Source organism: Temnothorax nylanderi, unplaced genomic scaffold (genome assembly GCF_030848795.1).
Source record: "Temnothorax nylanderi isolate EJ_2023f unplaced genomic scaffold, tnyl_v1.0 TNYL_tig0293_pilon, whole genome shotgun sequence".
In the NCBI taxonomy this organism is placed as follows: Eukaryota; Metazoa; Arthropoda; class Insecta; order Hymenoptera; family Formicidae; genus Temnothorax; species Temnothorax nylanderi.
Genome location: NW_027249355.1, coordinates 63,782 through 91,380, shown reverse-complemented (window position 1 = coordinate 91,380; position 27,599 = coordinate 63,782). Strand labels below are relative to the sequence as shown.

The 27,599-nt window shown below is 37.2% G+C and overlaps 1 long non-coding RNA gene across 1 annotated transcript in view; it reads left to right on the top strand.

Annotated features, from left to right (window-relative positions):
* The window catches only part of LOC139780702 (uncharacterized), a 78,751-nt gene extending 52,268 nt beyond the window's left edge, over positions 1-26,483 (top strand). Inside the window, exons 2-3 of the long non-coding RNA XR_011720311.1 lie at positions 26,011-26,196; positions 26,302-26,483. This is a non-coding gene — a long non-coding RNA (uncharacterized lncRNA). The remainder of the gene's footprint in view (positions 1-26,010; positions 26,197-26,301) is intronic.
* The last annotated feature ends 1,116 nt before the right edge of the window (positions 26,484-27,599 follow it).

The following is a 27,599-nucleotide window of genomic DNA, read 5'->3' as shown; positions in this document are numbered from 1 at the left end:
AAAGTCGTATTTTGGAAATAATTTTCTCAAGAATATCTCGTGATGTTCGTGCAATTCTTGTTTATTTTGTGAATCATAGATATATATTTTTGTTGTATCGTAATAACTACATACCCAATGTGCATTTCTATCTATAAGATTTAGATCTGCACAATTGAATGGAGCTGACGAACTGTGCAATATTTGTATATGTTTTCTATGTTCTGGTATAGGTTGAATAAATTGAGGCATTTGGATTCGCCATGTTCCGACAGGTTCATAATCTGAACAATTTCGCAAAAGTGTATGGAAATGATCCATATGATCGTCCATAATCCATTTGCCTCGAATAATTATATCTTTTTCTTTAGACTTTAAAATTACTTTCTTTTTTAAATTCTGTTTGGATCGCTTTATAAAAGCGCGATTGTTTAAATCCTGCTGCTCTGCACGAGATTTTGTAGCATAATTACTTTCAGAATGTGTCTTTGCACTTTTAGCAATCGCTTCAGTTTCTGTCGCTTTTATTATCGCTAATGGAAGTACTCTTTGAGAAATAGCACATTGTGAATCTTGAGCACGATTATTGGGTAAAATCTGTTTGCATCGTTGCCGCTCTGTAGCACGATTTTCTAAATCCTGTTCCTCTGCACGACGTTTTTTAGCATAATTACTTTTAAATTGTCTCTTTGTACGTTTAGCAATCGCTTCAATCTCTCTCGCTTTTATTACAGCTAATGGAAATACTTTTTGAGGAATACCACATTGCGAATCCTGAGGAAAATGTTCAATAACATTATTTTCCAAAATTTGTATCAAATGTGAACGCATAAACTTATGTTCATACTTTACTTTGTCAGGTTTAATATTGAATAACAATGAAGTAGCAAAAGCTATAGCAAAAACACCACAATCTCTACTGTTCGATTGATGTTGCATAGTAGGAAATTTGACGGGATGTTTTTTAAAGTCATGTGTTGGAAATAATCTTTCCAAGAATCGCTCATGATCTTTACACAATGTTTTATTATTTGAGGAATCATATATAAATATATTTTTCGTATCATAATAACTACACATCCAATGTGACGAACTATACAATATTTGAATGTGTTTTTTATCTTGTGATACAGGTTGAATCATATCAGGCAATTGTATTTGCCGTGTTCCGACAGATATATAGTCCGAACAATTAATTAAAAGTTGGTGGAAATGATCCATATGAGCATCCGTAAGCCATTCGCCTCTGCTAATTATATCTCTTTCAACAGGCCGTAAAGTAATATTCTTTTTCACCGACATTTTATTAAAAATGAGCGGATTGAAAAATGTCTAACAGCCTTTTTCGCAAGCGCACAGCACCCGTTCCTTGCAGGCGCACAGCACCCGTTTCTTGCAGGCGCACAGCACCCGTTCCTTGCAGGCGCACAGCACCTGTTCCTTGCAAGCGCACAGCAGCCGTTCCTTGCAGGTGCACAGCACCAGTTCCTTGCAGGCGCACAGCAGCCGCTCCCCTCAAGCGCACAGCACCCGTTTCTTGTAGGCGCACAGCACCCGTTTCTTGTAGGCGCACAGCACCCGTTCTTTGGAGGCGCACAGCACCCGTTTCTTGTAGGCGCACAGCACCCGTTCTTTGGAGGCGCACCGCACCCGTTTCTTGTAGGCGCACAGCACCCGTTTCTTGTAGGCGCACAGCACCCGTTCTTTGGAGACGCACAGCACCCGTTCTTTGTAGGCACACAACACCCGTTTTTTAAAAAGCACACAGTACCCGTTTTTTGGAGGCGCACAGCACCCGTTCTTTGTAGGCGCACAGCACCTTTATATCCACACACAAAACTCGTTCTATGCAGATACAGCAGTTGTATGTAAAAGTAATGAAAAAAAATACTTACCTTACTAAAATTCTCTTACAGAGAATTCTTCTGGAATCCTTGTAAATCCTATATTGTATAAAAACAAAAAATCCATTTTGTAATTTTTTTCAAAATGGACAACAAAATAAAATATAAAATATCTTATAAAGTAGGGGAGACCGGGGCAAACTCGACACAATTTTTTCAAAGGCAATTTTCTACAATTAATTAAAATTTTCAAGCAAATTTAATGGTACACATTTAAAGAGCGTTCCTTCAGGTACAAAATTGCTTAAGGAAATTTTGCTGTACGTCGCTTAGTTTTGCCCCCAGGAAAGGAAAAGTGACGCGAAGACAAATTTTCAAATTGAAAAATCTAAACTCATGTCTGAAAAACAATTTATGCAAGTAAATTCGCGATTACATGTACGCACACATTTGTCATGGGCTATATAGCTGCATCACAAGCATCGTTTATTATTGGGAGCCAATAAAACAGCGTGTCGACTTTGCCCCGTCGACTTTGCCCTGAACGTCGTTTTTTACTTTTGTTACTCCAAAAATATAAAAATTTTGAAAATATGCAAAAACTATTATCGGATTCGTATAAAGCATCGAATTTCCCATCAAAATCACTTACCGGTAGATTCGCAAGAGTAAAGCTCGATGAAAGAGTAGACATTTTCGAGAGATCAGAAAAATTACTTTTTACTATCGAAAACGCTTATGTCGCGTTAAAAATTACACTATAACTCAGAATGTTACCAAATTCCGTTGATAATACTGGCACATAAAGACGCATTTACAGTAGGAAAGGCAAGTTTCTACGATAGATTTAAATTGGCAAAAAGCCTAGTGTCAAGTTTGCCCCGGTGTCGAGTTTGCCCCGGTCTCCTCTAATCACCTTTTATTCACTTTTTGATAACTTTACCTTCATACTTTTATACATGGAATAATGAAAGAAATCGAATAATAATATTAATACGTCTACAAAATACAATCAAATTTTATGAAATTATTTTGTCTATTTCTTTTTTAACAATCAATTTCTTATTATTCTGCATATTATTTCTTACATTATTCTGCATATAAAAGTATTAAAGTAAATCGAAAAGTAAATACTTTACAAGATATTTCATATAAAAATACAAAATTTAAAATACGCAATAAAAAGTGAGTTTCCATTTAAAAAATTCAAGGTGACGGTAACGTTGGCATCACTACCTATGACCAAACTGATAAGACTAGTAAATAGATAAACACATATGCAGAAATTAAGTGCTCTTTATGTGCCAATTATGTGCTCTATTCACGATTTTTGTGCTAGAGCGGTTTCACAGAAAATCACAATTAAAATTGGATATGCTGGCTTAATGTAAGCTAGTACCCCTATTCATTAAAATTACATATTGTACGTATGGAGTACTCACGTTCAGCTCAGCGAAAGGAAATAAGCACGGAAATCTCATTGTGCATATTTTAAAAGCATATAAATTGTGGAACATTTTAAGACTAAAACCAATTTGCTATCTGTATTTGAATTGGTACTTTACTCTTGTATGTATAGGATTCTTACGTTCAGGTCGGCTAAAGGGGATGAACACAGAAATCTCATTGTGCATATTTTAAAAGCATATAAATTGTGGAACATTTTAAGACTAAAACCAATTCGCTATCTGTATTTGAACTGGTACTTTACTCTTGTACGTATGGGGTATTCACGTTCAGGTCGGCGAAAGGGAATAAGCACGGAAATCTCATTGTGCATATTTTAAAAGCACATAAATTATGGAACATTTTAAGACTGAAACCAATTCGCTATCTGTATTTGAACTGGTACTTTACTCTTGTACGTATGGGGTACTCACGTTCAGCTCGGCCAAAGGGAATAAGCACGGAAATCTCATTGTGCATATTTTAAAAGCATATAAATTGTGGAACATTTTAAGACTAAAACCAATTTGCTATCTGTATTTGAATTGGTACTTTACTCTTGTATGTATAGGATTCTTACGTTTAGGTCGGCTAAAGGGGATGAACACAGAAATCTCATTGTGCATATTTTAAAAGCATATAAATTGTGGAACATTTTAAGACTAAAACCAATTCGCTATCTGTATTTGAACTGGTACTTTACTCTTGTACGTATGGGGTATTCACGTTCAGGTCGACGAAAGGGAATAAGCACGGAAATATCATTGTGCATATTTTAAAAGCACATAAATTATGGAACATTTTAAGACTGAAACCAATTCGCTATCTGTATTTGAACTGGTACTTTACTCTTGTACGTATGGGGTACTCACGTTCAGCTCGGCCAAAGGGAATAAGCACGGAAATCTCATTGTATATATTTCAGGAACACATAAATTGAGGAACATTTTAAAACTAAAACCAATTCGCTATCTATATTTTAACTGGTACTTTACTCTTGTACAAATGGGATGCTCATGTTCGGGTTGGCTGAAGGGGATGAGCACGGAAATCTCATTGTGCATATTTCGAAAGCACATAAATTGAGGAACATTTTAAGACTAAAACCAATTCGCTATCTGTATTTGAACTGGTACTTCACTCTTGTACGTATGAGGTGCTCACATTCGGGTCGATCGAAGAAGATAAGCATGAAAATTTCATTGTGCATATTTCGAGAACACATTAATCAAGAAACATTTAAGACAAGAATTATTTCACTTTCTGTATTTTAACTGATACTTTACCCTTATATCAGTAATATATAGATCTTTTTTTGTGTATATCTTTTTTAAACTATTACAGATAGACTAATTTTGTTTGTTTTGCATCGTAAAAAAGAAACAACAATAAATTCGATTCAATTCACGGCTTTTTAAAAAAAATAAATATACACCATTTGTATAATTCAATTGAAAAGTTTACAGAATTTATTTAAGGTAGTCGTCTCGTCAGGGCATGTATTAGATAAAGTTTTCGATTTCGGATTTTATATCAAATTATATGATCAGCTTTGCAGTCGATTTTTTCTGTGGCTCCCTACCGACTATTTACTCTAGAAAATCGATCTCGAAAATCACAAATTTTGCATTACTTCATACAGACGGCTAGAAAAAGAAGGCTCTATCACGGTTTCAATCACATATTTTCGCATTTTTCGATTAGATGAAGTGAGAAAAAACATTGCTTTTTGTACATTAGATTTCGAAGAATCCGATGCAACCATAAAATATATAGTTTACCGGAGATTTCGCTGCTAATTTTTTAGTTTATTTTAGTGAAAATGCGGTAATCGAGCAGACATTTTTTGGTCGAGGTTAGGTTGGGAAGACTTGGCAACGCCGCTGGCTAATCACTGTAGTTGCAGGTTATGGGGCTCGTCTTTCTTAGCCGAATTGGATAGTGATTGACACCCCTGTCATACGTTTTGAAACCCTTTCTCAGTAATTGACGTAAAATGCGACGTTGCCAAGTATTTTTCTCACTTGTAACCTTTCTCGACGACTCGCATGATCAGCTGATCAAAACGGAGTCAAATGAGAAAAATCACAGAATTTGGAAAAAGTAACATACTTTGTCACGTATGAAATTTTACACCATAATTCATAAAATTATTTTTCCCTTAGCAAAAATTGCCTGAAATATATTTCTGAACGTGAAAACCTACAAACAGTCACATGACTAGCACATAGCGAGACGACTACCTTAAAGAGCAACATCAATGTTTTATTATCACGCGATATTTGGAACACCTTTATAATTGTTGATATATATTTTAGTGTAAAATATGAGATATTTTTATTACAGATGTATTTTTTTCAGAATCTATTATAATCTATTATAATATATAATAATAATATTGTGAGATCATTTTGTGATGAAATCTTATTAATAATAAGTTATTATATATATATTATAATAAATATTATATAAATATTAATATCTGAAATAAAATTGTAAGAAAATAAGTTTAATATTTACAAATGTGTATCTTGATTGATAAACTTTAAATTATATTTAATATTTTTATTCGTTTTCAAGTAAAATAATAAAAAATAAAATAATAAAAAATATTGGTAACTTCAAATATATGTCAATGATTATAAAGATATTCCAAATATCGCGTGACAATAAAATTAATTACCAACTCAAACGTTTTCAGAAAAATATTGCAATTTCAACGTATCGCGACTATTTATTATTTAATGATTCCACTTGCCAATAAAAATGTAAATTATAATTGTTTATTACAAATGTATTTGTTTTTTAGAAACTGAATCGTTATACAGAATATTGTAAGCTTTGTGTGACAATAAAATAACTAACGATATATGTAGAATTATGCATATATATATATATACACATATATGCACACGCGCATACACATACATACATATATATATACACACACACACCATTATATAAAGTTAAAAAGCTTTTATATATTATATTAGGTATATACAAGCTGAATTTGTTAAAGCGTTACAAACTTATATCTCAGAAACAAAGCATTTTAAAGAAAAATGTGACTTTAAGGGGAACATAAAATAGTGTCATTGATTTGATTGATCTTGGATAGTCATTTGAAGATGAAGATTACGTGAAGGTATCCTCCAATTTCTTTTAAATCAAATTCTTGTAGCTGACTTGAAGACCTTTCCAAAACATTATAATAAAGCTATCTTTTGTTAAGAATTTCCTGAGATATTTTAAATTTTGTTTTGATATTTTTAATAAAAAATATGAAATATCTTGTAAAGTTTCACTTTTCGATAACTTTACCTTAATACGTTTTATGCAATTTTGCAAAATAGAGTGCATTTACATGTTGAAACATTTCATAAAGAGGTGAAGACAAAATTTAAAATATCTTAACAAAAGATAGCTACATTATAGTGTTTTTGAAAGGTATTGAAGTCAGCTAGAATCTTATGTCCCCCTCAATAAAACACTTTTGTCTAAAATGCTTTGTTTCCGAGATATAAGTTTGTAACGCATTAACAAACTCACCCTGTATATACCTAATATATATATAAGCTTCTTAACTTCATATAATGAGGAGACTGTCATTTACTGTTATCACAAAATTTAGTTCTTAGAACATCCTGTACAACTTCCAAAAGACAAGTACATCTGTAATAAGAAATTCATATTAATATTATAATTTGTAAGTAGAATAATAAAAAATATAACACCATAAATAAAATTGCAACCTAAAAATTATTAATACATATTATAAGATTACTCGCAATGCATAATTACACAAGTACTTCCAATATCTTATACGCTAAATATATTCCTCGTTTGTAATACTCAACGCATTTGTGCACGTTACGGATGTTATGAATTAATTTGTCTACATTAATAGGAGTTGAGACTATGGCTCATGACACGATAGAGACTATTACAAAATAAATTATTATAAAGTAGTTCCCTGCATATAAGACCCAATTTCACAAACATTGGTTAACTCTTTGTCTCTTTCTAACGTCCCCCTTAGAAAGAGACGAAGAGTGAATTAACCTAAAGTTAAAAGTTAACCGATGTTTGTGAAAAAAGTAAACATTTTGTTATATATAATAATAATTTAATATATAACATACCTCAAGGCACACAAACACAGAATTGCGTATGAATCCACGCGGCGGTGCCCGATTCAAGAAATCCTATTAAACACATAAATCTATAAGCTAAAAGAAATAGCAAATACTTTACTTGTAAATTATTGTTAATACTTACCAAATTACTATACAGGTTTACTTTTCTTTTTCTTATTATATATTTCTTTATATTAAGAAACACGGTTATCGCTTCACTGACGTGAATCACTTCACTGACATAAAGTCTCTATCTACTCTATCTCTAAATCTATACCACCATAAACCAAATAAATCATGATATTACCATGAACAATCCCAATCGATAATACCATTTCGCGTATCGTCGATAATGTTACCGATCGCATAAGAAAAGAAATTGTGTATAATACATAAACCGTAGATGAGCAGCTAAGTAACAATTAAAGCGGGGAACACAGACTTTTGCATAACGCATAATACGTAAGCATAAAAAAACTGATTGGTCTATTTCCTTACATGCACATGTGTATGGACCAATCAATTTTCTTATGCTTACGCATTATGCGTTGTGCAGAAGTGTGTGCTCCCCGCTTAAATATGATTGGTTAGATCCAAAGATAAGAACCAATCACATTCTGTGTGCGTTCGAAAAAGCTATCAGCGCTAAAAGCGCGCTCCCCGAACACAATGGGCGCGTTCAGCAGACCAAGCCGCTCAGTAGCAGTCGAACGTGATTGGCTCTTACTTTTAGAACCAACCAATCAACGCAGAGTGTTGATAAGACCAACTCAACAGTTGTGTCTGCTGAACGCGGCCATTCTCTATTGTTACTTAGCCGCTGCAGTCGCCACCGTCATTCGTTCATCATTACCGCGAATCCGCCGCGGAGATTCGTCTCGAATCATCAACCGACGTCCGCGAATCCGCTCCTGAGATTCGTCTCGAACGGCCACGCGGCACGCCAGTGAAGTCCGCGTAAAAGTCCGCGTAATAACCACGTGCATCTCCTAGTGCGCGACGAGGATCTCAGCCACCCTGGGCGATCCTCGGTCCTCGTATTTTGTTTCTCGCGCGGACGAGCGTGCGAGTGTTGCGCGCTTTGTCTCGAACGGCCACGCCAGTCGAGTCCGCGTAAAAGTCCGCGTAATCGACGTTCATATACGTCTTTTCCTCTCGCGATTTCGTCGAGATTACACGGATCGCGAGGAACGAGAGATTCTCTCCTTTTCTTCCCGACGCGAGTGCACCCGCGCGCACGTACGTACGTACATACATACACGCGTCCCCGCGTGCATCTAGTGCGCGACAGCGACGAGGATTCCAGCCAGCCTGGGCAATCCTCGGTCCTCGTGTTTTGTTTCGAGGAGAATCAACCCGAGGAACAATTATGGACGTAGTGGTAAGTATTACGATCTCCTAAAAAATTTACATATAATAATAAATATTAAATTTTTTTATGTTACAGATGGAAGACATGTCTGAGAAGACGATGCAGGAGGCGGCGTTGAAGCTGCAAGAGCTTGAGTTGCAGCAGCAGCAGCAGCAGCAGCAGCAGCAGCAACAACAACAACAACAACAACAACAACAACAACAACAACAACAACAACAACAAGAAGCTAAGGCCCAGAGGGCGATGCGGGAGGCGGCAGCACAAAAGCTTGAGTTGCTACGAAAAAAATCAACACAGCAACCACCACCACCACCACCACCACCACCATCTGGCCCATCAACGTCAACACAGCAACCACCACCACCACCACCATCTGGTCCATCAACATCAACACAGCAACCACCACAACCACCATCTGGTCCATCACCATCGACTTCGGCGGCTGTGGCTACAACTTCGGCGGCTTCCGAAACCGTAAGACGTAAGTATATCATATTTTTAATAAATATACAATCTTTATACTTACGATAGACTGTTTCTTAAAAAATAAACTTTTTGTTTCAGCCCCAAGATGGCAGAAAAGCAAGAAGTCCCGTTTGTACAGAGGTGGCAGCAATCGCGGATATGGCAGCAATCGCGGATATGGCAGCAATCGTGGACGTGGCAGCAATCGTGGACGTGGAAGCAATCGTGGACGTGGCAACGCCAAAATCTATCAAACATTTTATCTATAAACTAGGTAAATTGTTTGATGATAGATTTTGCTGCCATTTGATACACACACGCACACACACACACACACACACACACACACACACACACACACACACACACACACACACACACACACACACACACACACACACACACACACAATAAAATACGGGTATGATCTAACAAGTCGATAAGACTGCTCCTACATTATTACTCTGATCTATATAAACTCTGATCGTTCTCCAGGCCGTGGCTGCTCCAGAGTCACATCCGGACGCACACCGGCGAGAAGCCGTTCCGATGTCAACACTGCAATCGCGCGTTCGCCGATAGGACCAACCTCAGGGCTCACCTACAGACCCACAGCGACGTCAAGAAATATTCCTGCGACAGGTGTAACAAGACATTCAGCAGGATGTCGTTGCTCACGAAGCATCAGGATGGTGGCTGTCCCGGCGTGCCGGTGTCAGTCGGCTATTCTTGCTAAAGTTTCGCGTCTCTGTGACCCACGTGATAAACGTATGTCGCTCGTTTTCATTTCGCGGTCCCAAAGTGCCTTAGAATGCACTACAAATGTCGAGTTAGTGAAGTCTGGTATTTTGGTGAATCGCTCGCGAAATATCGATTAACTCTTTCGCCATCTGACTATATCCTTCCAGGAAAGTGCCTTTTAAGTTTCAACTGAAGTTTTAATTCATAAAAATATCTCCGAAAAGTTGCATTTTTATTTCATGACGAAAACATTTTTTTATGTTAAGTTAATTTTGAAAATAAGTTATTAAATTTTATCATTTTTATTTTGTAACAATGGCGAAAGAATTCGATCCCACGCATTCTTGTCAAGTATACTACTCGATCATATCGAACGCGTATTATTAAAAAGTTGACTCGTCAGACAGATATCTCGAAAAATTTCGTGAGAGTTAGTTTCGTTTGTTTATTATCCTTCGCTGTAAATATCGATGTACGAGTGTGCGACGTACACAGCGATCACAAAATACTTATTCTCTCTTAAGTGCTGATTTTCAATTGCTAAACTTTAAATTTTATTTGTAGAAAGAAAAATATATAAACAAATATATTATTCCATAAAAAATCCTATCCTAAAAGAATATCAATCTTTTGAAGTCTGCAATTGAGAAATAAATAATTTTGTGACTCATTGTATGAGTGTGCTGATGATATAATAGTAGTACTCGAGATTATACTTCGTCCTTTCGAGAGATCGGTCATGTCGCTCCGAGCACGTGAGGAATATCGATTATAAAAAGCTGTTCGATTACCGCGTGATCCGGTCCCGTGAAACTGCTGTGCCATTTTTTTTATGTTTCATGCCATTTTTTTTAATGCACTCGAGCACGTAAAACGCGATCATAAAAACGAAGAGATCGAGAAATAGGACGATTTGCACATTTTCTTTTTTTTTGAAGTTATATTTCGTTTCGTTTGTCGGCGTGCGAGCGCATCCAAGTATTATTTATAATCATCGTGACTCTCGATCGAAACTTATTTATATTAATTATACAATGATCTTTTGCAGTTTTGGTGGAAAGGAATTTATTTCTCGTTTAAAATGAAACGAGAAATAAATGCGAAACTTCGCAAAATACTCGGGAAAGTATTGAATTAAATGAAATATTTTCGAAAACAGGGTGCATTTCAGGCATGGTCGATGTAAATTTGGAAGATAAAATTTTGCTAAGAGTTATCACGCTGCGATGCACTGAAGTGCCATTCGCGAAATCGCCACGTGCGCGTCGCGTCGGGTGGAATCTCATTCGCGCGCTCGCACGCGTTAATACGCGGATTGTACATAGTTTAGCGCTTAACGGTTAACGAGTAAAATACGCACAGTACGAGTATTATAACTTGCCTGAATTGGGCAAAAAGAGGAAAACAAGGTATTTAACGCGTGGAATAAGATCTCGGCTCCGCACGTCGCATTATCATTTTCTGTATTTTGCATCTCGCAAATCCACCGTAAGTTTCTTAAACAAACTAGTCATTGTATTATACGCAGAGAAACAAAAGACTCCTTATAATTATCGAAAAAGATATAGAAAGAGGTAGATGTTAGAGAGTGAGCCATCGTTGCATACTTTTACTTTTTATCGTGCGTGTAATTAGCAGCATGGCTCAGACGAGTACCACTATTTCTAGTTTGTAAAGAAAATAAACTCTACTATAAAATACAGATATTGCCTATGTATAGAGATATTTTATATGAAATAAATTACATGGATTTTAAATTTTAAACTTTTTTTTCTCTCTATTGTGTTCTCTCTCTCTCTCTCTCTCTCTCTCTCTCTCTCTCTCTCTCTCTCTCTCTCTCTCTCTCTCTCTCTCTCTAAAATATATTTAATATTTTTCGATTTTTACCTCTTCGATTTCCCACATACCTATGCTTTCTCTAGCATTATTATTTAGCATCCTCTTTTCTTCAAGAATTCTTATGGATAAAATTTTACTATATTCAGTTTTCGAATATCAATTATATTATATAAGACACTAGTTACGAAGATCATTACCATAACTGTCAAATTTTGATTATCAGTCATTTAGATCATATACATATAAAAAATGACGCACATATCACATAACGATACTTTGGAGACTCGCATAATCAGGCGTTTATCTTTTGACAAACGACGAGCGTATAAGATTAATAATTTCTTCGGGCAACCAATCGGGCATCGATCGTTCGCATGTCAGAGGTCTTAGGAGGGGCCTCATCGATAAAGATAATTGTCGGTGTTCGTGCTTGGCTCGAGACGAATCGATTGGATCCGACTTGAAATTCGACGTATGGCCGGTAGTATTTAATTGCGCACGTGTGTATACGCGTGGACGTAATAAAGTACGAAAGTGACATAAAATACGCGGCGGCGAACAAATCTATCGGCAATTTCGACAAGTCGCGATATTTATATCGCATTCATCGATACACTCCCGCAATCGTACGCATTGTCGTTTGCGCAATTACATAATGCCGAGAACGATTGTTCGCGATTGTAAAAAGAATCCTTTCCGCGCAGTCCGCGCGCTTTATGTATATCTTCCGAGTGCCGCCGTTTAGCTATTGCTACAGCTGTTTGGGTGGTCCAGATCAATCATGCGATGAATAGGAAATTCCAGATCCTTTCGTCGATTTATCGAAGCGAGATTTATCAGTCTTCCAGATCGTTGAGCGTTTATGAGAAATGCTTCTCGAATCTGGGCTGGGAATACATGAATATCCTAAGAACTATCACAACAAATTCTATAACAAATCGTTAGAATAGAAAATTTATTGCATTTCATAATTTTTTTTGCGAACAAATATTTACGTTCAACAATCGTAGATGTATATCCTAGTTGAGCTAGTAGTAGAGCGAAATTAATACGCGTTGCCTCGTAATCCGCACGGCATTCAGCGTGTTAATCGCGTCTTCCGGTTATAATGACAGAGCTCGCCTTCAGCATCTCACGAGGGCTAATAATCGACACACGTTAACTCGCGTCAGCGTGAATACGCGCGGATTATGCAGCAGGTTATCCAATTTAGCATTCCCATATCATACAAGTTGGTTGTACCAGTTAATATGTTGAATGTGCCGTCGTAGCTATTCGACTCGTTTCTCTGTAATAATATACACAATCTAGGTTAACCTGTGTAAACACTCTCGTAAACGTAGTAGTATATATATAGTAGTAAGTAACAGTAATATATAGATAGAATTACATAATAATAAAACAATTACCTTGAATTAATCATCGCGTCGCGTAAGGAATCGGTCTCGCTCCGCGCGTACTACCGTGTCTCTCGACGATAGGTTAACTGAATTATAACTGAACTGACTGACAGCGCGCTGAATGCACTATCTGCACTGCGCGCAGTACACACACGTATACATCGAAACTGGCGATACTAGCAGCACCACCAGTGCCGAAAAAGTGAAAAGGACGCGACTCCAGCCAATGAAATGATGGCATGATGAGAAACGGTCGACGTATCTGAACGACGTATCTTAAATAAAAATTTTCACATTTGGACTTTGCATCGCAATATCTCCGCTCGTAGGGCACGTAGCGGAAATATTATAAGAGAAACCCCCCCCCCCTAATTCGACCCCAAGCTATCGATCAAGCCTACTTAGAACTTGATCCGTTCACTCGTTATCGAGATCTCAACATCTCGAGTACTCGCAAATCGTCGCGTCGCGTAAAAGAGTCACGGTCGGTCTCGCTCCGCGTGTACTTGGCGCGAGACACTACCGTGTCTCTTGATTCAACGCTTAATATCTGTAACAGAAATAATTTGTGTTCCAAAATATTCTCTGTTGCTTTGATACAAGTAATCTCATATTTCGATGCCGAAAAACACATTATGAAAAAAAATCCAGCAAAAAATATGTAAAAAAACAATGTACTTATGTTTCAAACAAGTGTAAAACCAGTCGCTACATAGCGTCGGTATGACAGGTTTCATAACCTGATAGTCGTCAACTTTAACAGTTAATATCTCGCTTCGCGGGGCAGAGCGGGACTTTTTTCTGCCAGATTCGTTCGTTTTGTGCAAAAACGCGTCAATTAAGCCTAAATTCAGCGAAATCGGTGAGGAGGGAGCTCTCCTTAAGTATTACCATATTTAATTTTATTGTATGTTTTAATTACATTATTTAAAACTAACAATGAAAAATTAATATCAAGTTAGTATTCTTTAGATAGAAAAATAATGACCGCCATATACTTAAAACAATTACAGTTTATTACATTTCAAAAGTTACGAAGTTACATTTCATTATTGCTAGATTTACTTATAAAATTTCTAAAATATTACTTCTCACTTTATTAGCTATCAGTGTGATTTCTACTGTTCAATATCAAATCATTATTTTATATATGCACTATTTCTTATATTCTTTTTTAATAATATTAAAAATATTTTATTTTTAATCAATAACTTTATTATTGCTGCACTTTTTAACCAAATATTTCAGGATATAAAATTCTACAATACTATTTCATTAACTATTATGTCTGATAATTTCTGTAAAGATCGTACACACGCATGCACGCACGCACACACACAAATTATGAAATTATAAAACGTAGAACCTATATGATATATGAGATCGCATATGAGATCTCATATGAGATTTTAGCACGATACATCATATGAGATCTCAAGAGAATTTATATGTGTTAGTGTATGAGACCTCATATGAGAGCACATATGAGGTCTCATGTGTATTCTCACATGATTTTTTTTTAGTAGGGCGCTTATACGGGCACGAGATTAGCCGACTCTAACCTAAATTCACTGAGGATGGAAGACAGAGAGGTGACATATTGGTGTGATTCTGGTACAGTCTTATTTTGGATTAAAAGAAATTGTCCTTGGGCACCCTTTGTAGAAAATCGAGTTAAAGAGATAAGAAGTCTTTCGAAAATTGATTCATGGAGACATGTTCCTGGAGATCAAAATCCCGCAGATCTGCCATCGCGTGGGTGTGATTTGAGCACTCTCATAAAAGTTAACTAGGACGGGCCAAGCTGGCTTGAAAAGGATTCATCAGAGTGGCCTATGTCGAATGTCACCTACCAAGAAGATGAGATTAAAAGTGAGATCCGTAAAACCGCAGTATTAAAAACTCCGATAAATGAGACTGAGATTATTTCGGTAATGTCTAATGTTAGTCATGATGTAAAAGTTGAACCTTTTTATGTTCCGAGAGTTTCAAAGTTCAACACAATGATAGGCGCGATTGCATGGCTTAAGGGGTTAGACCACTGTGACGGGCGTTTTTTCAGGGTAATTTTCAGGAATTAATTTCTAACAAAATATTTATGAAACACCAGTAATTTTTTTTTATTATCTTCTATACACATTGAAAAACGTGTCCAAATTTTGTTGTTTAAAAAAATATATAACTCGTCGAGTTAAGCCGCTTCGCGCATCCCTATGATTTTCACGCATGGTCGGATGGTGTACATGATTTCGCGAAAACCAGTCGTCTGAAACAAAAATAAAAAATATGCTCATTATCTATATTGTATTGGCTTTCGGTTGACGAAGCATTTCATTTTTTTTTCATTTTTGGCGACGAGAAAAAAATTCCTGAATTTTTGACTGCAATTTTTGGGCCCAAATTACATGTTATTATTATTAATAATTATTGAACAAAACATAATATTGACAAAATCGTCCGTCAACCGAAAGACACTAGTCCTTAGAATAAGTGTACCAAATTTCAAGTTGATTCGTTAATTATATCTCGAGATATCGTGTACACCGTTTTGAAAAACATAGTTTTGAGAAAAACGCGTTTGTTTTGGTACTAGTTTTTTCAGTGAAAAAATGTATTTAAGCTTCTCACCCTTAATCTGCCATTCTTGCCTCATAAAGGGAACCTTCCTCTTCATAAAAATCTTCTTCAAGAGCCGATCTCATCGCTCTTCTTTCGACTCTTCCCTCTTTTGAGGCCTTGAATGATCGCACGTCGGCAATTGAAATCCTGGTGTCATCCACCTCTGTGCACAATGCAACGGCATTTGGTCCAATTATTATATTCATAATGTGCATCATTTTTAGAAGACTCTCGTAACCTTCGTTGAAAATGCTCGCTGCCAAATATGATGCAATTTCTACCGTCTTTGCGCCGCTGAACACTCGCTTTGGAGCAAACGACCATATGAGAGCGTTGAGACTTTCATTGTTATTTTGCGTAAACCCTCCTATGCACCGCTGTAGTAAATTTTCGCTGCTTAGCTCTTCGTAGTAAGTCATTATGCTGAACCCGCCGAGCAGGTAACGATTTATCGCAGGTACGCGTTTCGGAGCATTTCGGAGCGCTTGAGTAATAGCTCGAAATTTCAATGAAAACGACTTCGGGCGGGTATGAGACCTTTTGTCCCTTATTCTAGAGGGTTCAAAGGATTTTTTAAGCCAATAAAAAAAATTCAATTTTTTGACAATTTCACAGTGGTCTAACCCCTTAATTGATTTATCAGTTATACTAGATGGCCCGACAGGGAAAGACATGGTGGGAGTTTAACTCTTGATGAACGAAAAAATGCGGAAAAGACGGTTTTACGAATTTCACAGAGAGATTCATTTGATGGAATTGACGATGTAAAACTTAGAACAATGAATGCTGTTATGGTTGACGATGAATTGATACGTATGAAATCTAAGATACTGCAACGTGATGATGTTTATTCGTTCCTTGATTTTGCTAGGCGAGAATCCCATAACTAGATTATTAATAACTGAAACTCATGAGCGTTTGGGACATAGCAATGTCAATGCAATACTTATTGTTAGTCACTTACGGGAAGAATACTGGATAATCCACGGACGTAAAGTTGCGAGATCTGTTGTAAAGAAATGTGTAATCTGTACACGACAGAGCGCTAGACCTTTAGATGCTACGCAGGCTCCTTTGCCTATGAACCGCGTACGAGATGCTCGGGTATTTGAAGTAACGGGAATTGATTTCGCGGGGCCCGTGTATCTAAAGGGGAACATAAAAGCGTGGATCTGTATTTTTACGTGCGCTGTATATCGTGCTGTGCATTTCAAGCTTGTGACTTCTTTGTCGACTGATAAATTTATGGAAGCTTTTCGCAGGTTCGTCGCCCGAAGAGGTCGGCCGAGTAACGTATACAGTGACAATGGGACCAATTTTGAGGGTTGTAGTAATTTATTGAAGCGCATCGACTGGAATAAAGTCACCGAACTCTGTCATGTACAGAAAATTGAGTGGAAATTTAATCCACCAAGCGCCCCTTGGTGGGGAGGTTGGTGGGAGCGTCTAATTCAAGTCTTGAAACGAATTTTGCGTAAAATACTGGGGAAAGCATGCTTGGAGTATGAAGAAATGCCGACTGTCTTATGCGATTGCAAATCAATTATTAACGCGAGACCTTTGACGTATTTATCCGAAGATCCTAGAGATCTCAATCCTATCACTCCTAGTATGTTCTTACAAGAGATCCGCGAGATCGGAGTACCTGATTGCAATTTTATTAATAGGGAAAAATTCAAAGGTAGGTTTAAGTATCGACAGCACCTAAAAGATGAACTGAGAAAACGTTTTCGGACCGAATATTTAGGCGAGCTTAAATATAATGTTAATAAAGGAGCTTCCGAAACTCGTAAGATATCAATCGGTGATGTCGTATTGATAGGAAATGATTGTACTAAGCGATTGGATTGGCCTCTAGGCCGTGTGATAGAGACTTTTCCGGGAAAAGACGGAGTCATTAGAGTAGTGCGTTTAGTTACTGCGTCTGGTCAATTAGTGCGTCCGGTACAAAGATTGTATCCTTTTGAAGTCGATTTCGATGTTGTGCCTGAGCAACTACATACGTTATATAAGAAAAAGGTTAGCGCGGCGCGCGATTTGAAAGATAAGAAAGAGAAGTTGAGTCTCTCTAAAGCGATAGAACAGAAAGTTGAATCTGTGCCGTACAAAACTCGTAGTGGACGTACTGTAAAGCCAGTTATTAGATAAGGAGTCTTATGTTGTATTAGCAGCTATGATGTCTATTGTTCAGTTTCGCTGTTATATGAAAATGTGAATTAGTTCTAAGATGTTATTTTGAGATATGCGAGAATCATTATTTTATTTTATGATGTTAGATTTTCCTCATCCTATATGCGGAAAATCTAAGGTGGGAGGATGTGAAAAATAAAGAGGTATTGTACTGCCGTTGGTACACTCGGAGTTACCGATCCGCGGTCGCATTCGAGTGTGTTGAGAAAGAGGGCGTAGTTAGCGTTCGCGCCCGCCCGTAGTGAGGAGATCGCGTTCGTGTCCGTCCGCGATTCCCGAAGCCAGTTGGTTCCGATCGGCGTTTGAGAGCGAAAGCAATAGCGTGCGAAGGGAAGTATTCCGAATAAAGCGTCGTCTTAGATATATGTTCCTGGTTATTTTATGTGTACCCGACCACTCTATCCGCATCAACGTTAAGAGAATTAACAAAAGCCGAGTGCATTTAAGCAATGAGTTTCTGAATCGTCCATGACCATGTCCGCGAGGATCGAGGAAAGAGGGGAACCCATAGGACTACCAAAAATCTGCTCATATATTTGGCCGTTAAAGGAGAAACTAGTGGAACTTAATACAAGATCGATAGCGTATAAGAACTGTTGTAAATTAAGTTTAGTGTTCGTAGAGATCTCATTCCATCTATTTTCTATAGCCTTGAAGACTAATTCCTTCGGGATGTTAGTGTAAAGGGCCGTAACATCAAGTGAGAATAAGATCTGGTTATCGTTAATTGTCAAATTTTTTATCTGTCTTGCGAATGACCAGCTATCTTTAATATAAGAGTCAGGTCGGCGCACAGTGGGAAATTTCGGTGACTTTTTGGACAAAAATCTTGTTAGAGCTCAATTCTTTATGAAACTGAATGAATTTTTTTTTTAAATACTCGTAAAGACTTATACTTTAGACAGGAACTGCGATAATTTAGTTATCTTTAAACCTACATTTAAAAAAATTATCAAATGCGAGTAAAAGTAAAACTCATGTATGTGTATGTAAAGTTGGCATATCAATTGTCAGCATATAAAAAAAAAGTGGAGTTCTCTTTGCATACAACCGAGTTCTACAGTTCTTGATAAATTTTAACAATAGTTCTGGTCATTTAACATAAATAAACGGAAGTTGAGAAATGATATGCTAACTTCCCGCGAAGTCAGCATATCATATAATTTTTTCAAAAATTACTCCAATGAATTTTATAGTTTTTGACGAGTTCTATAGTTCTATAACATAGTTCTGACCATTAACTATCTCTAAATAATTATTAACAATTATTATCAGCATATCACTCGTACTACAGTGATATGCTATGCTTCTGCGATAAGTTCTCGGCTCGTTCGAGGTTTTAAACAATAGTTCTAAACCCCCTGACGATAGTTCCGTACAATTCTTACCACTCTCTACTTTTACATAATTATTAACAATTATTATCAGCATATCACTCCTACTACAGTGTTATGCTATGCTTCTGCGACAAGTTCTCGCAGAGGTTTAAAACTTCGAACGAGCCGAGAACTTGTCGCAGAAGCATAGCATATCACTGTAGCACGAGTGATATGCTGATAATAATTGTTAATAATTATTTAGAGATAGTTAATGATCAGAACTGTACGGAACTATCGTCAGGGGGTTTAGAACTATTGTTTAAAACCTCGAACGAGCCGAGAACTTGTCGCAGAAGCATAGCATATCATTGTAATACGAGTGATATGCTGATAATAATTGTTAATAATTATTTAAAGGTAGGGAGTGGTAAGAACTGTACGGAACTATCGTCAGGGAGTTTAGAACTATTGTTTAAAACCTCGAACGAGCCGAGAACTTATCGCAGAAGCATAGCATATCACTGTAGTACGAGTGATATGCTGATAATAATTGTTAATAATTATTTAGAGATAGTTAATGGTCAGAACTATGTTATAGAACTATAGTACTCGTCAAAAACTATAAAATTCATTGGAGTAATTTTCGAAAAAATTATATGATATGCTGACTTCGCGGGAAGTTAGCATATCATTTCTCAACTTCCGTTTATTTATGTTAAATGACCAGAACTATTGTTAAAATTTATCAGGAACTATAGAACTCGGTTGTATGCAAAGAGAACTCCACTTTTTTTTTATATGCTGACAATTGATATGCCAACTTCACATACACATACATGAGTTTTACTTTTACTCGCAATTGATAATTTTTTTAAATGTAGGTTTAACGATAACTAAATTATCGCAGTTCCTGTCTAAAGTATAAGTCTTTACGAGTATTTAAAAAAAAAATTCATTCAGTTTCATAAACATTCTCTAACAAGATTTTTGTCCAAAAAGTCACCGAAATTTCCCACTGTGCGGCGCACTGACTCGTGTAAGATACAGTGTAAGTAGCTAGCTACGTTGTAAAGCGGACTTCCGATAGCTGAGACGATTATGCGTAGGGGAAAACCAGCCTTATGAATTTTTGGTAGCCCGTAACATCGTGGGAGGTCACCATTCGTGCATCTTAATTTATGAAACGTACGATCGTCAACGATTTCGTTATCATGCCAAGATTTTATAAGATTATTAAGTTTAGTGGTTAACTTCCTTATCGGATCCTTGTCTAATCTTTTGTACTTGGATTCGTCGTTAAGAAGGTCAATCATTCGGCTATTATAATCGCTCTTATCCATAAAAACCGTGACCTGACCTTTGTCCGCTTTAGTCACAAGAATGTCGTTGTTATCCCTCAAAAATCTTTTGCATGTCTTAAATTCCTTCAAAATAAATCTATCTATATAATTAATATGCTCGGGCTAATTTAGGAAGACCTGCAGAGACTTTGCGATGGAGTTGCGTATTGGGTTGATAACATTATGTGGTATCCTATGACTGTTGACCTCAAAGTGTTTTATTATGTCTACGGCGGTGCGTGATCGATCTCCCTTTACCGAGCGAACAAAGGGTAGGCCGAACTTATCGCCAAGGCTAAAAAATCGCAATACATTGTCGAGAATAGTCCTATTCCTGATGTTAATAGACCATTTTGTTCTGTCATTGTTGAAAAACGAGTCGTACAAATTGTGCTTATTGAATAATCTGTTAAACTTATTGATAGAGTTACTTTTAGCAGTATTGTCGTGTTTAGTGATTGTTCGTCTATTAACTTCATAAAACTCTTCCAGGAACCGTGCCGGTAAGCGACCGGTCCAATCCCCCGGGTCGAAACGTCGTGATTAAGCGATATTGTTACTCGCCATTTGCGTCGATTATAATAAAGGTTCCTGTTTTAAATTATCATTGGCGGATTAATCTTCATCTTTTCGATTAAGAATTAACCTGTAAGTATCGTCTGGTTTAGGAATTAAGAATATACCGGACACAAATTGATCTTTGCAAGACTGGCATCGACTAATAACCCCTTTTTCAATTAATTTTCCAATTTGATCTTTAACTATAGCTTTCTCTTTTAGTGACCATAAGGGTTCTTTAGGGAACGATCTTTGAAAAACTGGTTTAGAAAAAGGAATTACATATCCTTGAGTCCAACTCAAAATTCTAGAATTGGAGGTTACTTCTCTCCATTTTTCTGAGAAAAGTCTCAATCTGCCAGCTGGCTTACTTACAACCGATATATCTACTCTTTCTTCTGCTGAGCTGGAGTCTGTGGTTTTTTATTGTAGCGGTTCCTTCCGTACTGATTCTCCCAGTTTTTCTTGTTGGGCTGGCTCTGAGTGTATGATTTGTTTCGATACCCGCCTGACATCCTGGGTTTTGAGGAGAAGCGTCGAGGCGGGCCCTTGAAGTTTTTTGCTTTTCCCGTATTCTTAGTTTTTTATTTTAACCCCTGGCCCGATTTTTCGATTGTCTTCGCAGCTTTAAGTCTTTCGCCCAACTTCTGGCCAAAAAGCCATTCATCTGATGTAGATGAATCTAACGTTTCTTTTTGTGAACTGCTAATGGTGGCGAGAATCAGACTCCTACGAGTTAACGACTCTTCCCTTTGTAGATCTGCTAATAAGCGAGTAGATTCGCTGAGTTTTTTAACTAAAGAGATCTGGGATGGTGATAGTTTTCTATCTTCGTTACCGGAGGTGCTGTTATTGATAATCTCAGCTATAGTGCTACCCAATAATGCAAGACAAGCGGTGATTTTCTTTTGCTTCTCTACAATACGCCCATCTCGTTTTGATGTCGTCTCATTTATGGAGGCCTTAATTTCTTCATTAAGTTTAGGAGGATCAATCAAAATACAATTCTTTGGTGGAACATGCTCCTTAATTAGTTTCTCTCTTTCTTCTTTTGGTAGGCCTTTCTTCAATCCGAACCGCTATACTCTTTGGAATGGCCGGAGCTAACACACTTTCCTGGTCCACGCGGTTACCAATAGCCTAAAAAATTTCTACATCCAGGTCCTCTATAACCACCTCTTCATTTTGCTCAGCTGTTTCAGTTTTTTTAATTGTCTAGGGCGGATGTTCCTTCAACATGCTTAGTTGTCGGTTGCTCCTTAGTCGACATTTGCCCCTCTGCCTGTATTGTGTTAGGATAATTATTTAGATCCGTATCTTGATTTGTCTCCTGTACAATATTTGTAACGGATTTGTCGATTTCTTCTAAAGAAGATGATCGGCGATTGTTCTCCAATAAAATCGGAGAATAGTCTGGTGGAGACCGTGACAGGCTTCGTAAAAGATCCTCCGGATCCTTCCGAACGGATTGTGCTGGACTACTTTGCCTCAATCGTAAATGGTGGCTTCCTAGTGTACCATAATGTCCATTTAGCCACAAAAGAAGCTCAAAAATAATTTTATTATTTAAATAATATTATTATTATGTCCGGACTTTTCATCCTTACTACCGAAACGGTCGTTTGTTTGTGACCAAAAAGAAAGAAGATCAGTTTTGCCTCTCATTTGAGCCAGTGCTTGCTAACAGTACCGAGCCTGTGGCCCGTTGCTAGGTTAGAATCCCTAACGCAATTGAATTATATCATATACGACAGCTCGCCAACAGGTTAGAGCCTGTGGCCCGTCAGTAGGTTAGAGCCTATGACGTAGCGCTATTTGAACTCGTATCTTATACGAACGTTCGCCAACAGGTTAGAGCCTGTGGCCCGTCACTAGGTTAGAGCCCGTGACGTAGCGCAATCGATCTTGTATCAAATACAAGCGCTCGCCGACAGGTTAGAGCCTGCGGCCCGTCACTTAGTCCAGTCAAAATACGGAAAAAAGGGGGGGGTACCTAGAAAAAATTGCAACACAAGGTTTTATTACGTCATTGTATTCAGAAAAATATACTGAACAACATATCCAAATTTCGCCATTTTCCGCTATCCCTAAATATGTTTTTTATTAACAATTTATAAACAAATTTGTTTCTCTCCACAAATACGATGAATTTCGAAATTTTTGTAGAGATCAAAGTTGTAGAGCAGACAAATATCTACAAAAAATGTTCTTATGAATTTTTTGAAATATCTCATACTATTTGAGATATTTGCAACAAGAGCTACTAGGCTACGCGCGGAGCGGAGCGGAGAGTTCTAACAAGCACACGGCAGTCTCTACCGGTCGCTGCTAGTTCTCTAGGTTCTACAAGGAACTTGAGTTGGTTTTCGATACTAGTATATGTGTCTATGTATACACACATATATATATATACATATATATATATAATATGATTGTACATAGGTGCGCAACTAAGTTTCCGGGTTGTTTTTATCAATAAAAAATGGAAAATTTCAAGAGAAATACAAAAAATGGTTTATTCAAAGTATCGTCCCTCGCTAGCTATACATTTTCGCCATCTCTCTGGCAATACATGAATACCGCGACAATAAAACGACGCGTCTTTGGACCGAAACCATTCATCCAACCAATTTTGCACTTCTTCGAAATTGGTCAAATGTAGCCCAGCCAAGCCATGCGCCATCGACCGGAACAAGTGATAATCGGAAGGCGCCAGGTCTGACGAATACGGCGGGTGCGGTAGCAGATCCCATTTCAGCGTTTTGATGGTGTCCTGGACGATGGAACTGCGATGGCACGGAGCGTTGTCGTGCTGCAATATCACTCGTTCGTGTCTCGTGTCCCATTCTGGCCGTTTTTCGAGCAATGTATGGTTTAAATTGATCAGTTGTTGTCGGTAGCGATGCCCATTGACAGTTTCGCTCGGTTTCAGCAGCTCATAGTACACGATTCCTTTCTGGTCCCACCAAACGCAGAGCATTGTCTTCTTTCCAAAACGATTTGGCCGTGCCGTCGATGTTGATTCTTCACCAGGTAAAAGCCACGATTTTTTGCGTTTGGGATTCTCTAAATATATCCACTTCTCATCGCCAGTAACAATTCGATGAAGAAAACTCTTTCTTTCATGCCGCAAAAGCAAAATTTCGGAAGTGGCTCTTCGATTTTCCATCTCTCTCAGTCAACTCATGCGGCACCCATTTTCCTTCCTTTTGAATTTTTCCCATGGCATGTAAACGTTTGGAAATACCTTGGTGAGTCATGTTTAATGCCTCCGCAAGTTGATCTTGTGTTTGCGTATCATCTTCATCCAATAATGCTTGCAGATCGGCGTCCTCAATTGTTTTTGGTCTTCCGGAGCGCTCCTTGTCCTCAGTGTCGAAATCGCCACTTCTGAAGCGTTTAAACCAATCTTCACAGGTAGTTTTCGATGGTGCATGTTCGCCGTAGGCCTCCTCAAGCAAACGACGTGCTTCAGCTGCATTTTTTTTCAAGTTAAAGCAGAAAAGCAAAGCTTCCCGCAAATGCTGTTTATTTGGCACAAAACTCGACATCTCCGTTGTTAGAAAAAATATTTTTGCGTTGCGATATGTGTTTATATAACGACTGGTTATTGTTAACAGATGTCCAAGCTATAACTTCAGACAATTTCAGACATGTAAGTTGAGTACATGTGTTATTGGTGCCATCTATGTGTGAAACCCGGAAACTTAGTTGCGCACCTAGATATATATATATATGTAGGATTATAAAAAGATATATATATTTGACAAAAACAATAAAAAAACAAAAAATGGGGTGACAATCGAGCCAACAGCCTCCTTGTGGCCACCCTGGAAACAGATGCTAATTTATCTAGCTAATGTTGGCCGTAAGCGCGCAGCGCTATAATGTTTTGAGCTTCCGTTGCAAATATCTCAAATAATATGAGATATTTCGAAAAACTCATAAGAACATTTTTTGTAGATATTTGTCTGTTCTACAACTTTGATCTCTACAAAAATTTCAAAATTCATCGTATTTGTGGAGAAAAACGAATTTGTTTATAAATTGTTAATAAAAAACATACTTAGGGATAGCGGAAAATGGCGGAATTTGAATATGTTGTTCAGTATATTTTTCTGAACACAATGACGTAATAAAACCTTGTGTTGCAATTTTTTCTAGGTCTAATCGTATTTTGACTGGACTAACTGTGTTAGAGCCCATGACGTAGCGTAATCGATCTTTTATCGTGTATTAGAGCTTATTCGTTTCGTATTGTATATGTAATTTCGAGAGGATCTCCTTTCTTCGTCTTATACGCTCAGATTTGCGACCGTTTATTGTCTTACTTACTTGAACTTTTCTTCTGTTTTTTAAACTTTCTCAATAGACGTCTCATCTTTTTAACTACTCTATTCTCTTTACCTTCTTCGTCTGAATCAGAATACCTGTGCTTTCTTTTTCCCATCTTGAATATCTATAATTACTCTTGCACGGACGATGTGACTACCTCGGCACGAAAATAAGGAATGACGCTGGGAGATGGGAGAGCACGGAACTTTGGTTTAACTTTAGAATTTGTGGCGCCCTCGGCATAGAGTCAAGGAGTACTACATTTCATCTTGAGGAAAGAGGCGCGAAATACAATAAAGTAATTAGTAATTAACTGTTAATATAACAAATCTCAAATTTTCTTTTATATTATTCTGTACATCTGTATATTTGTTCTATGATCAATGTACAAGTATAAGGATGGTATAAAATGAACAATTGGTTACAGATGTTTTATGTTGTTCATGTTGAAAAGTGGTTTCAAACGATCCCAGCTAACTGGGTGATAAAATAAATAAAATTATCCATTGGCCTACTGAAAAGAAATCCATGCTTACAATGTGGATAAAAAAAGAAGTACCATACAAATCAGATTGGAAGAAATACAAGTACTCTTGTTTGTTTGGACCATTCGGTAAGTAAGAGTCTAAAAGTTTTACAATTTAAAGTCCTGTAATATCTGTATTCTTCTATGATTTCTTATAAATTTTTTCTATATCGTTTTTATAATTTATTGCAGAAAGTTATGAGGATTCCAAAAATTTTGAAAAGCAATGCACAGGATACTCTTCCCAGGACGAAATATTGTGTGAACAATATACAAGTAATAATAAGCTGTCCCAAAAACGATCTCGAAAAAGAAATCCAAAATACGACGAAACTAATAGTGAGCAATCCTCAGAATCCGAAGGTAACGTTATGCATATGGAATATGTGTGTGTGTGTATCGATGCTAGTTTTTCAATAACAAACGTTTCAATCGCACGAATGAGATTATAAAAACAAATGATATCAATGTGAAGTATAATTATTATCCATAATTGATGCGTTACTACACGTGTGTATAGCAAGTAACTTCCTGAATCATTCTTATAGTATTCTTCTATAAATTCCTAAAGAATTACAATTCAGAAAAGGAGAAAACTTGAAGAATACTTTGCGTATTCACTGTGCTATCTGGGTAGCGTCTTATTGTCGTGGTAAGCAAATTGACAGTTTCCTTCACGCGGTTTTTTTTTAAGGAATCTGGAATTTCTCTCTTATTTTTTCTGATAGTGCCTACAACATTTAACGAAAACTCACGTTCCATTTTTTCTATCAACGGCACTGAAGTAAACCAGTTGTCGCAGGTAATATTCCGACCGCTGTTATAAATTGGTTCGCTTAATTTTCTAACATAATATGATGGAACAGCTTCGATCGGATCCTTTTGCACTGTCCCAGTGTATGGGATAGCTGTATACATATAAGAAGTCAACGAGTTATTTAGCATGACAATTTTCAAGCCATACTTGTCAGGCTTGTTCGGAATATACATACGGAAAATACATTTACCCCGGAATCCGAGAAGCTGTTCATCAATTGTCACATTCTGATATGGTTCATAATAAGCGTGCAATTTGCAATAAATGCTTCCCAAGTTTCGCGAATATGAGCAAGTCGATCTTGGCTTTTACGTTCTTCGCGCGTAGCTCTATCATCAAATCGCAAGCAGAGTAGTAAAAAAAGAAAACGATTTTCGCTCATCCCACATCGAAACATTGACATACCATAAGGCTTTCTCAATCGTCTAATATTTGTGCCGCTTAATTTATGCACCCCGGCGAAATATAATAACTCGATGAATGCTTTTAATTCCACAATATCTAAGAAACTGTAGTGCTGGGAGATATTTCTCGCTCTAAGTCTAGCTACAAATCGCTCTATTTCCTCATTTGTATGCGTTACAATTTTATCGAGTATCTCATCCGTAAATAAAATAGACCACGTTTCACGTGCCGTCAACACATCTTGAGCAATTCCTATCGCGCTTGCTTC